The sequence below is a fragment of the Anser anser genome (assembly GCF_964211835.1).
Source record: "Anser anser genome assembly, chromosome: 7".
Lineage (NCBI taxonomy): Eukaryota > Metazoa > Chordata > Aves > Anseriformes > Anatidae > Anser > Anser anser.
The window spans coordinates 39,241,244-39,253,601 of record NC_139727.1 but is presented as its reverse complement, the minus strand read 5'-3'; the positions used below and the strand labels follow the sequence as shown (position 1 = coordinate 39,253,601).

At 47.4% G+C, this 12,358-nt stretch overlaps 1 protein-coding gene and 1 long non-coding RNA gene across 9 annotated transcripts in view; one reads left to right on the top strand and one right to left on the bottom strand.

The window, feature by feature from the left end:
* Window positions 1-12,358, bottom strand: part of PTPRE (protein tyrosine phosphatase receptor type E) — a 99,899-nt gene that overhangs the window by 45,419 nt on the left and 42,122 nt on the right. Inside the window, exon 1 of one of the 8 annotated variants that reach the window (XM_083844492.1) lies at window positions 2,120-2,267. The exons of 5 other annotated variants lie outside the window; for them this stretch is intronic. The gene's annotated coding sequence lies outside the window, so the exon portion shown is untranslated. Of the gene's footprint in view, window positions 1-1,762; window positions 2,088-2,119; window positions 2,268-12,358 lie in introns of those variants that run through there. 2 more of the 8 variants (XM_083844496.1, XM_083844493.1) reach the window with 2 other exon arrangements.
* LOC310902647 lies at window positions 2,455-4,233 on the top strand. The gene is made up of 2 exons (XR_014586868.1): window positions 2,455-2,723; window positions 3,241-4,233. It is a non-coding gene; the product is annotated as an uncharacterized lncRNA (long non-coding RNA).

The following is a 12,358-nucleotide window of genomic DNA, read 5'->3' as shown; positions in this document are numbered from 1 at the left end:
AATTCCACTGACCATATTTAGCTGGTCCTACCTATCTTTCTCAACATCACGAGCATGTCTCCAACCCTACCATGGCTAACAGTAGTTCAAATCCATTTCAATTAGTAATGCTGAGCTCTCCAGTGAATATAAATCACCGGTTGTCACTAGCAGATTAAGCACTGCATTAGCAGGTCTGCTCCGCAAAGGATTAAATGACAGTGTTTGCAGTGGGGTTGACATGCCACCATTAAAAAGTGACACTTGCCGCATTAAAAATGGCGAGAAATTTTTCAATCAAACAGACTTTACAAATACATCAAGGAACACGAGGCAGTTGTATGGAGTATTACAGGTTTTTTTTCCCCCTTTTTTTTTTTTAAATTTTATTTTCTTGACTTTTTGGCACTGCTACTTACCGGGATTAGAATCAAAGCAATTATGGAGATGTGCCATAAATCATAGCAAAAAGATAATTGCTTTAGAAGTGTTTCAAACCAGGAACATATTGAACTTTGGCTGTAGCCTTAATTTTTGGAAAACTCTCCATATTCAGGTAATGTATGCCTTATCTGAAGGGATACTTCTTTTTCAGGCTGTGCTGAGTGGCTCTCAATGAAGCAATAAAAAGGCTGTGGAGCCTTTAGGGATACCATATTTAAAATTACACAGGTGAGACTTAGAACTGTCAGTTTCCACATCACAGAAATCCCAAATCAGGAAAACATTACACAAGATCAAGCCGACAATAACAGTGAAGGAAGGACAACTTCAGAGAAATTAAAATTGTTTTCAAATTCAAAGCTATGCTTCCATGTTGAAGTAAACAAAGCTTAGGACAATTACTGCATTGTCTTTCTCACAGAGGTACATTTATCTGCAAACACTTTAAAGAGCTCTTTTCACCACTTTTGCAGTTGTCTGATCAGCTCTTTCAGTAACTCTCAGCAGGTGCTTTTCTGAAGTGGGGATGCTCAATCTCCATCAGCTAGCACTGAGTTGAGATTGGGCTAAGGTAAGCAGGTCCACGCTTAATGAAGTATAATTAATCAGGATGAAGTCAGCAAGCAAATTATAGTTAATAAAATAGTTTGCCATATGATCACAGAATGATTTAGGTTGGAAGAGACCTCCAAGATCACTTAGTCCAATGACTAACAGAAATACTTGTAGGTGCAACGCTTTTTCTTTTAGCTGTGATGAGTATTATTAAGCATGTCTTTCTCTCAAATCTGGACTGCTACAACCAGGAGCTATAGAACCACAAAATATCCAGGGCTGGAAGGGACCCACAAGGATCACTTTGCCCAACCCCTGGCTCCACAAAGGACTACCTAAAAATTACACCGTATGTCCGTTGTTCCAAGTGCAATGAGCAAGGACACCATCTCAAAACTTTCATACCTTGTATACAGAAAACTGTTTAAATACTCCTGAAAACTTCAAATAAAATTCCTGGAGTTCCTTCCATTGTAAAAAAAAAAAAAAAAAAAAAAAAAACAAAACTCACACTTATGTTAACTAAAAATCCCCAAATAACGTTTTTAAAAAAGATTCACACCCATTAACACCCACAAACTGAGGTTTTAATCACAAAGGAATAAGTTAAAATAACTCAAATCTGAGGCTAAGTGTAAAGCCGCATGGTTTCAATGTAATTAATGAAATGAATCATTTTTATATAGGTTCTTGCACAACTGCAAGACTCTAAATATAACCGTGATAGCTGTAAAAGCACTGAATAACACAGCTGAGCGAGAAGGGCCCTCTTTTGGCAGATCACCTCAGCCAGACCTACACCACTTGTGACGTCTGCCTGAAGCGTGCTTCTGAATCTCCAGCGATGCTTTTCAGCACCCCTCAGCAATGCGTCCCAGTCCTCCACTTGTCTGGGTTTTCTTGTTTTGCTTTCTGGATGCTCCCCCCACCCTGTGTGGAGCCATCCCATCACTCCCACTTGAGCTTCCTATGCTTGCAGATGCCCAGGTCCCTTTGATCATCTCTTTAGTAAGCTAATTAACAACAATTCCTTCAGCCTCTTTGAACCAGCCACTTCTAAATCCCGGTGATTCTCGTCACTCTGACCTCTCCCAGCCCAGATCTTTCCCCAGGTGCTCGCAGGGCACTGGGGAGGCCTCACCAGTCCAAATCCGAAGGTCTCGATCCGTTCACGGCCTCAGAGGTTGGAGCACTGCACGCACCGCGGCACGGGACGGATCGGCCCGGGCCCTCCGAGGTTCTGCTGCGGAGGCACAGCACTTCCCCAGCTCGTGCTGCGCCGCTCGTTGCTCCTGCTTCTGGCTTCTGCACCTGCTCTGCATCTGCATGCTGTCCTCTCCACAATGGTTCCCTAATTACTCAAGGCTGCTTTGAATGCCATTAATATAACACTTCCCATGCAAGCCAAGCCGTTAACAGACACAATACATAACACCACACAAGGGACTGTGAAGGCCACACACCTGCACTCCTCAGGGCAGGGTTTTTCCAATTAATCGCTGCTCTGAAGGCCTGGGTTTCATCGCATCCATCTTTCCCCGACTTGCTTCTCAGACAGCATCCTCTGAGATGGGGTCAGAACCTCACGGCAGCATCTCTGGCTGCTCCACACGGGGCATGTCACACCGCCACAGGAACACGCCTGATACAACAGGACATGCCATGTCATCTCTTACACATCTTTCCAACTGCTTCCAGGGGACCACTGATATATAATTGTTTTGGTGTTTGTCCTGGAAATGAAGGTAAGCTGACCGGCCTGTGAAACCTCCAGCTCCCCCTCACCTCCTTCCCAAAGTGGGCCCGTACGAAGTCCTCTGCCAGGCTGAGCAGTGCCTGCTGGCCCCCGACACCTCCCAGACACGGCCCCCGTGGGGCTGCTTGGTCTGGGTTGGAGACACCGAGCCCCTCAGATCACCGTTTGTCCTGGCCCCACCACAGGCCGCACGAGTGGCCACGATATGGCACCGGTGCTGGGTGGCCCGAGTGGCCTGGGCCCCGCTCGTCCCCAGGCAAGGCAGGAGCCTGACGAGCAGCGCTGAGCACCCCTGCGCGGGGAGATGCTCTTGCAGACCTTCTTTCACCTATCTATTCACATGTCGAACCCCCAACCGCTTCATTCAGCGACACCTAAGGCAAATCGATCCCAGTCATCTCGTTAGGGTACGGCTGGTAAAGGAGGGGAACAAATTCAGCTCTGCAAAAACAGAAGTCTTGTCAGAAGGCAAAAACTTCACAAGAAGTTGGTTCTTCTCTTTTCAGTCACAGGGACAGGTGCTCTTCCTCCCAGCTTAGCTGGAATTCACAGTCCTTCCCTCTAACTGCAAGCACAGTTCAGCAGAGAGACAACAGGGGTAATCTGGACCCCAAACACCAGATCTGAGCCAAACCAAGCGTCCACCACACTACAGCTTCAGCCAGCAGGGAGGAGGCAGAGACTGAACCCACAACACCAGACCCTCGATGCCATCACCACGTCCACCTGCCCCTCACCCAGCCGCCGGCCAGTGACTCCACACGCAGCCTCGAGCCTGCTCCCAGGAGAAGCACAAAGGCCGCTGGAGACATATTTCCTGAGCTAAGAGAGCTGGATGGCTGCGGTGTTTACATCTGCAGTGCTCCTGCAGGCTTGCCAGGTAATTCTGTATGGTGAAACTCCATGATATCCCATTTTTTTTTCAGAAAGAACAAACCATTACCAGCTTTCTGCAGTTTTCTTGCTTCTACCTCTTGAACTGATTCCCTTGTTTCCTGACCACTTTCCCCATTTCCTTTTGGTGACGTGCCTGGTTGAGGTAGTGGTTTCTGCAGCGCAGGTCTGTGTGCCTGACAAATAAAATCTACCCTGAGCTTGTAGAGAAAAGCATTACAGAGAGCAAGTACTGCTGCTGCTCGGGGCAGAATTTAGCAAACAGTTAACAGAGCACCTCACATCACGTTACCAACATCCTGAGCTGGTCCCACAGTTTTATATGCAGAAAAGCTTATGATCGCTGCAGAGCCAGGCCTCCTTTTTCCCCCAGTCCCTTGTGCGAGAGAGTATTATATCAGCATTTTGGTGAACATTTGAATAACCTTAGCTTTTGGAGCACACAAAGAGGAGCAAACCTACTCAAAGGGTGTAGGAGGAAAGGCCTCAGCTTATTTTTAGCAGAGGAGGTTTATAAATTGCTGAGTTATTACTTTCAACCTCAGCTCACCCCATTGATCCCTTTGCTACCAGGAACCACTAGAAATTCTCCATCAGAGGTCAAATCCTATGAGACTAGTTCAAGTTTTGTGACAGATGCTCAGCACAGAAGAAATTATCTCCAGATAATGAGTTATAACGTGAAAAGCCTGGGTACAGCTGTGGCGAGGAGCAGCTATAACCCATGTCAATAGCACAGGCTGCAGCGGCATGAGAAGCCCATACTCCCCACTGCCACTGAAGCAAAAGGCAGAAATAACACGGCTCCAGCTGCTCTGGCACTGCACAGCACATGGCCCACCTCACCAGGCACAAAACCTGTGTTTTTCGGTCACCAGTGCCATGGGCACACAGCCTCAGCCCAGCTGCGGACCCCCAGGTGATGCTCACAGCAGAGCTGGTGTTACGGGCTGGCCCCCACCCCAGGGCAGGATCGAGCCACGAAACTCTGAGTTGAGATGAAAGCACAAGTAGTTATTATGGTGAAAAAGGAAGGAAAAACATTGAATTATTTTGTAAGGAGATGTCTACCATTAGGTCTACGCCACAGCCATTTTACAGCCCTATTTCATATCCAAACGTGTCTCCTGCTGCATAAATATTCATTATCTGTCCTTCTTGGTCTAATTTTAGTTAAATAAAGATCTCTGCAGCAAGGCTGTATTTTGAATTATTTACTATTTCACCTATGAGCTCACCAAAGGAGTAAGTTCACGAAGACAGAAACATGGAGAAGGAAAAGAGCTTTATTCAGCAGATAGTCTGGCTTTTCAGGATACCAAGCAAACAATTAACGTGGGCCATCGAAGAAGTTACAGGGCTTCCGTCTAAAATCTTATAGGAACTAACACTGAAGGACAAACATCTTGACTCATTTTAAAGTCTCATTAATATCTTCAATAATACTAAGCAATTGCTGCCCACACCCTACATTCATTACACTTTACCGAACACACACGCAGAACCTTGGCAATGAGCACAACAATTTGCATTTACATTTTTGCAAGTTCCAGTATCACTTTTTTTTTTTCCCCCCAATAGGCTTGTACAGGAGATTGAAGTAACAAATTAGGGTCACCTTTCCCCGTGCGTTGTCAGCAAATCAATTTGCGACGCCTTTCAGACAGAGTTCATCCATAAATTAGGCAGTCTGCAATTGATTCACAGAAGAAACCCTAGAGCAGCAGAGTGAAACACCAATAAAATTTTACAATTAACTTGAGAAGTTGCCTTTTGTTCCATCCCAGTGGTCCTTTTATTTTTCAGATGCAGAAAACATATCATCATACAGATGCTCCCTTGTAATAGATCTATATGAATATTTAAAATCAGTTCTTGAGAACTAAAGCTAATTACATACGATGGAAAATACATACAGGAGAATTATATGCCACACAATGCCCAGATTAAATGCTTGTGTTTCAGTGGCAAAGTATTTCATTTGGGAGGGAAGGAGGGGAGGAAGGGAATAACAAAAGCACAATGTATGGGCTGTCTGCGTATTCAGACAAACCAGAAAAGGAGAACATGACGTCTGGATATTTGAGAGCTCGCTCATAGCACATCAAGAAGATGTTACACAAAAAGTTAGGTAGCAGCTTTGTGGCTTAAATATGCCAGCACCACCACAAATCACACTGCTAACTGCTCGGGTTAAAACGAGCCTCCCAGGCTCTGACAACTTTCTTTGCATGCAGAGACCTTTCTATAACCGTATTCAACCCTGTTCTGAAGTCCCATTAAAATGTGATAACTCTACAATCTGGCGAGTGCAGACCTGGAAATGCAGGAAGGATGCAGGCACCCCTGCACCCAGTCTGGCATCCCAGTAACTGGGAACCCCCGCAGGGCTGGGAAAGGACTGGAAACCCACACACTGGCAGCAGCGCTAGCCAGAACCTTCCCAAAGACATGGGAGCAGCAAGAACAGTGGTTTGGGGGGGATTAAAGCTGCGGCAACAGGAGCTCCTGCTACCCAGACTAGCACAACACGGCCAGGGACTGCACTTGCAGGACTCGACCCCGCAGCTGCCCGCAGCTGCTTGTGGAGCCTGTGCCCCAGCACAAAATCGTTCCCACTGACCAGCAACGCTCTCTGGCAAACAAAATGCGTAAGAGACCATTACAAAACCAAGGAAGCGGGCCAAGCCAGATGTTGAACTCATGCCCCGGATAAATCCTTGTGCCACCTGCTCTGAGATGGCTCCGCACGGCGAGGCAGCGCTCTGCGAAACACGCCGGAATTCACTCGGGGTAACAGCTGCTTGTGCACGTAGGGGCTGGCTGGGCATGCACCAAAACCTGCTCCTCGGGTATTTATTGCAGAGACACAGCTGCAGCGGGGACAGACGGCAGCTCCAGGGTCCTGCAGCTCCCCGGCACCGAAAGCCGCAGCGATAGCCGGGCCTGCTACTGCACATGTACTGCAGCAGCTGGTGGCAGGGGGCCGTATTTCTCTTCTCCTGCAACAGTCCCTAAGTTAGTAGATAAATTTAGCTACGTAAAGTAAATATATGACAAAAAGCAGCAGCTTTAATTCAAAATCAGGCTTTAGGACACGAAACGCATCTGATTTTCTCATGCATTATTAAGTGCTACGCCTAACAATAGGCCATTTCTCTCAAAAAAAAAGATCATTACCAATGCAAATATCTAGGGATGCTGAAGTTCTTTACAGCCTGGAGTCTCCAAAAAATAAACAGAAAGTTCTTTACGGCCTAGAGTCTCCAAAAATAAACAGAAGCCATGCATTTACTATTAAGATTAAGCTAGAAAGCCTCTGAGCTATTGGGAATGTAAAACCCAGGCCAGCAGCCTGTGCTGCACCCCAGGATGCAGGCATGTATTTCAGGGCAGATTAGGCTTTCTTGGGCAGGAAGGGGCAGGGAGGAGATTTCCCTTTGCTCAAGTTTGAAAAAAAAAAAAAAAGCAATAGTATCATAAAAGAGGAACAAGAAATAAAAAGTTAACCCTGAGAGGAAAAGCGCTGATGCAGGCTGGAAAAGCCACCAGGCCAAGTGACAAGTGACAGCAGCGTGCAGCCCGGTGACACCGGTGCTGTGCAGCAGCTTCCCATCACAAACACCGATGCCGGGCTGCGAGGGCGATCCGCCACTGAAACAGGCTCCGTGGGAATGCAGCAAACTTTCCAGCACTTCAGCTCCGATCGGCACCAGACTGCTGAAATGTGCATAAACAAGATACAAGGAAGCAGCACGGCCGCAGCAATGACGGCGGCAGACAGACAGACAGACAGACAGACGTGCTGTGCCAGCACTCGGACCCCAGCCGGGCTCAGCGCCTGCAAACACGTCCTGCACCGACCACCTCTCCAAGCCCCACGGGCGCCCGGTTACTAGAGCTTATGGCTGGCTTTTTGGGATCACAGCCATGAATAGCATCAGACAAAAAACGGCCTTTACACTTTTATTTCCTTTAAACTTGCTTTTTACGGGAAAGAAAAAAGCAGACCCATTAAGACAACAAGAAAACAAAACTCATTCCAGCAAAGTGCTTCAAAATCTCTGCACATAGTCTGCAGCTGTTTATATTAACATGAATCACTGCACTCAAAATTCTGCCTTTTTTTTTTTAATGTCCTGTTATATCTTTTAAGCTTCTATCGATCACTTCAAAGAAAAAAACCATAAGCAAAACAAACAAAAACCCAACAGCTGATCTCTGCAGAAGCAGTAGTTGAGGAGCAGTCAGGGCGCTGCCGGTAACCCCCCAGCAAACAGCTGAGCTAGGGCAGAGCTGCAAAGCTTCACCTCTCACACGTGGCCCTGCAGAGACACGCCACAGCACTGCAAATAATCAAGGACATTTCCCGGTTTGTGCAGGTGACTCAGAACAGGTAGTCTTGCACATTGGCAGCAAGCTTCCTAAATGAAAATCTATTTCTTTTTTCTTTTTGAATTGATGTCAGAATAAGGAGGAATGAGTACCCGAGGCAAAAAACGCTTCTGTTTCTGTGGCTGGCCCCGGAATACAGCTCGACATGTCTATAATAGTCACTGGGACAGCACAGCCGACCCCCAGACGTACATATTACGAGGCTCCCCATGAAGGTCTCCCCGAGCAGAAGCCGGCAGGGCGGCGTTGTGCAACCCGTCGGAGGCAGTGTTGTAACCCCGCTCCCCCCGCACAGCACTCGGCACACGCACAGCGTGCTGCTTTCCCTCTCTCCTAGCCCAAGAGGAGAAACATGCAGTGGGGCCAAGAAATAGACACCTGGGAGAAGGTGAAGATTTGGGGCCTAGAAACCTACTGCACTGATTAGGCACTCTTCAGCATAAACTGCACAATATATACAGTAAGCTTTAAAAAAAATCTTTACATTAGGCTTAGAAAAAAGGAAAAATCTTTACAAAGTTAAAGGCATTATTCGAAGGACCACTGTGTGCATAGTTAAGCTCATTTTTTAAGCTGTAAATTAGCATACGCTTTGAAATGATGCTAGGTATTCCATGGCAAACGAAGACCATTTCAGATAACGGTGGTTCTGAAATCAGAGACACGGAGACTTGAGGTAGAACCCACCAAGGAAGACAACGATCTCTGGTGGCTACGCTGACAACAGGCACCGAGCTGCCTGAACCGCCAGCAGCTGCACTGCCAGAGGTGTCCTTCACACGTGCCTTCCTCACCTCCCCTTCATCGTCCTTGTCTCAGCTTTACAGCCCTACAAACCGATGGATTCATGTCCGTTCCTGGAGGCAATGACACTTGTACTGTAAAGCCAGGCTCCTGACATGCTGTAAAAAACTAATGGGCACTTCAAATTGGGGCTGGAAGCGGTAACTTTCCTCCGCGATTACCATTATGGGGAACTGGGGGATCTCTGGGGTGGGCACAAACAGCACGGCCAGCTCTCAGGCCACCCCAGCCTGCTCACCTTCCCAGTTAATGCCTGTTCCCATGAGAAATCAGACAGAGCATAGCTTGAAGATGCTCCGATCAAATGGTAAGAACTTACGTGTGGGACAAACCAACCCAACCCAACCCAACCCAAGCCAGTTCACCCTCTCCCTCTTTATTGGTATTTGGGCAACACTTCGGACTGTATACATACCTAATCTACACAGAAATACAGTAAGAATAGTAAAACTTCCAATATATAAGGAGGAATGCGAAACAGTCCGAGGAACAGGTTAAAAGGTCATCAGAAGGTTTAACATACAAAGAAATCCCTGCTGGAACTGTGCCCCCTGCTCCCCCCTGCGTTACCTGCTTGGGGCCGGGAGCCCTCGGCCTCCATGTGCCCGTGCTACCGCCCGGCTCCTCTTCCTCTCCCTCATCCACTTACCCAACCGCACGTAAGTTGCACTCTCTGTATCTCCAGCCTGATGAAGCAACACTCTTCTGACAAACACTCCTTACAGTTTCACATATTTTTGCTACTCCAGTGAAGGAAGTACCTCAAAACAAAAGTGAAGGTTGCTGAATTGTTTTTGGTCTCGTTTGCTGCTGACCACACTGCTCCTTCGGCCAACCAGCAGACGGTACAGTACTGTTCAGAAGCTGCTAACACACTGCAAGGAAATCTCTAATCTCAAATTTTCTCTAAGGAAAACCCACAACACTTTCTACTTGCTGTTGGTACGGAGAGAAGGACAGGCACCCAGGGTCCGTATGGCTCCCAGGAGCTGCCTTGAGCCGTCTGACAGCAGCACACTGACCCAAACCCCTCAACTTCCACATACAGAACCCTGATGAGGAAGCTGCTTTTTCACATCTGCCCTGGACAGAGGTAAAGCAGTCCTGTCCAAAGACTAGGCTGGTGGAAAAAGTGAATTTATCTTCAGAACAAACGCTGTGAGGTTATTCTACTTGTCGTCACTAAAAGAAACACAGCATCAAAACAGTGAAATGTTATCCAAAACCACATTTTACACTGAGTCCTTAGGCATATTTGAGGTGCTATCAAAACGATAAATACTGACCCAAACCTGTTTTCCTAGGGAATCAGAAAACCTGCTACAGACCGTTCCATTTGGGCAAGCCAGACCTATGGCACACTGGCTAGCGAGACCTATCTGCCCAACAGACATAAGCTTACAGCACTTTAACCAGCTTTAAAAACATATTTTTAGGTTGGCTAGGAATGATGGGCTACCCCCGATGCTGCAAGTCCATGCGTAACAATGTCCTGCCCATCAGTGGCACCCAGACAACTAGTATCTCACGTAAGAAAACTGGATACTTTAAACTTTGTTAAGTCAAAAAATTACTTACATTCTCATTTGTGTATTAAAATACACTGACAAATGCAAAAATAAGTCCACTTCTCTTTCGTAATAAATCTGCCTGCAAAGCTCCTCATTTCAGGCAGAAAGCTTAAGACTGCAGCCTTCAGGCGTCAAGAGCCCCACAGATAATTCTCTCTTAACTTTTTCTGTCTAATGTCAGCTGGATCTAATTTTTTCTTCTGAATGAAAACGTAAATTTCATTACTGGAACATTATTAAACTTTTCGTTTCTTAACCTCTTCTGAACATCGATAATTCACTCCCAAAACAGGGACAATTTCCATCTGGGCTTACGCTTCCCTGATGAACTTGCAAGAAGACGAAGAGCTCCCCGCAGCCAGCTGCTGGCAGCCTGCGGCACGGGGTGAGCACCAACACTCGGTTTCCCCGAGCAGCGCTGGGTGCTGCCGGTCCCTGCTTCACCAGGGATTCCACCAGCTTCCAGCTTCCCATGACAGCAGGTCCTTGCTCAGCCCCCTCTGCCCTCGCAGACACCATGCGCAGAGCACCACGCCGCCATGAGCAGCCCAGCAGGCTGACACTCACCTTCTGCTCCTGCCAAGCCAGATGGATGCTCATCCTCAAACCGTGGCCTCTGGTTAGCCCCTGCTTGCAGCAAACAACACGTGCTGGCGGGTCGTCACCGGACCCAAAGCACTTATCAGCTCCCTGTACATCACCAACTTTTTCTACCCGAAAACGCAGCAGCAGCATCTGAGCATCCCACGTACCAATTACAGCAGCCTTAGCCTCTTAACTGCAAGAATTAAGACTTAAGTAAGACTTAAGTTAATTACTGATTACTAGTCAGTAATTAACCAGGAACGAAGCTGAGCGGTAAAACACAAGCTATATATTGTGCTATATAGGCTATATAGGGTTGTGACTCCTGGTACCTGTGAGCAGCTCTCAGTGCCCGCACTAGTGTACAACCTCAAGTTTGTGATTTATTATGCAAGTCAAGAAAGCTTGCCTTAAATAAGGACTCCTGACTGCATTGTTTTTCCTTTTTCTCCTTTAGGTGACATGACAAAATGTATGTCCCCAAATACACATCTCTTCTCCATTACCTGCAGAATGGCAGGATGCCTTGCGACGTTTCTGCATTGGCCAGTCCTCTGCTCCTTTCTACTCAGTTCAGTCTTAAAGGAAAAAAAGAAAAAATTTATCCTGTTTCTATGATATCTCAGCTTCTTCCTTGGTGTCTGAAAAACTCTTCACAGGCAGTACAATTCGCTGAAATTATTATTTCACAAAGTGTTTGCGTGCACATGTATTTTATGCTCAGCATCGTGCAGCCCTGTGCTGTACAACCAAGGGTTCTGCACGCTCAGGGAAGGAGCCGCCAGGTGAGCTCCAGAAGCTGGGTAGGGCTGAGAGCGCATGCGTACTTGCAAGTCTGCCAGTTCGTTTCCTCACGCTGGAAGCCTGGCACCCCTCAGTGCATTCATTTAAAGCTCTTTAAACCTGGACTCTCTCATCCGTCCTTAAAAGAAGGAGGTAAAACACCCAGGAGCCTTTTCCTGCTTTCCCAGGACACTTGGGGCTGGTGGGCCGGGGACGCCGTGGCTGGAGTCACGCAGGAACAAGTTCCACAGCCGACACGGCAATTCTTTGTAGTGCAGCTTTGTAGAAGGAGCGAGGCATTTGCAGACACACCGATTGCTCTCTTCTGCCTCCTTTCCAGCCCCCGCTACCCCTTGGTTGCCGCGACTTCCCCAAAGCACTGCAGAGAAAAACCGCAAGGCAGCGGCTGGAGAGGCCGGCAGGGAACGGCAGGGAACGGAGCCTGGCAGGCAGCACCCCATGGGTTAAACTGGAGGAAAACCAAACCGCGTTATCCCCAGGGCTCCAAACCAAACGCTGAGCTGCGGGTGCTTCTCCTGAGAGCACACGCCTTTCTGAGCACATATGTTTTTCAGGGATTTTAAAGAAGTTC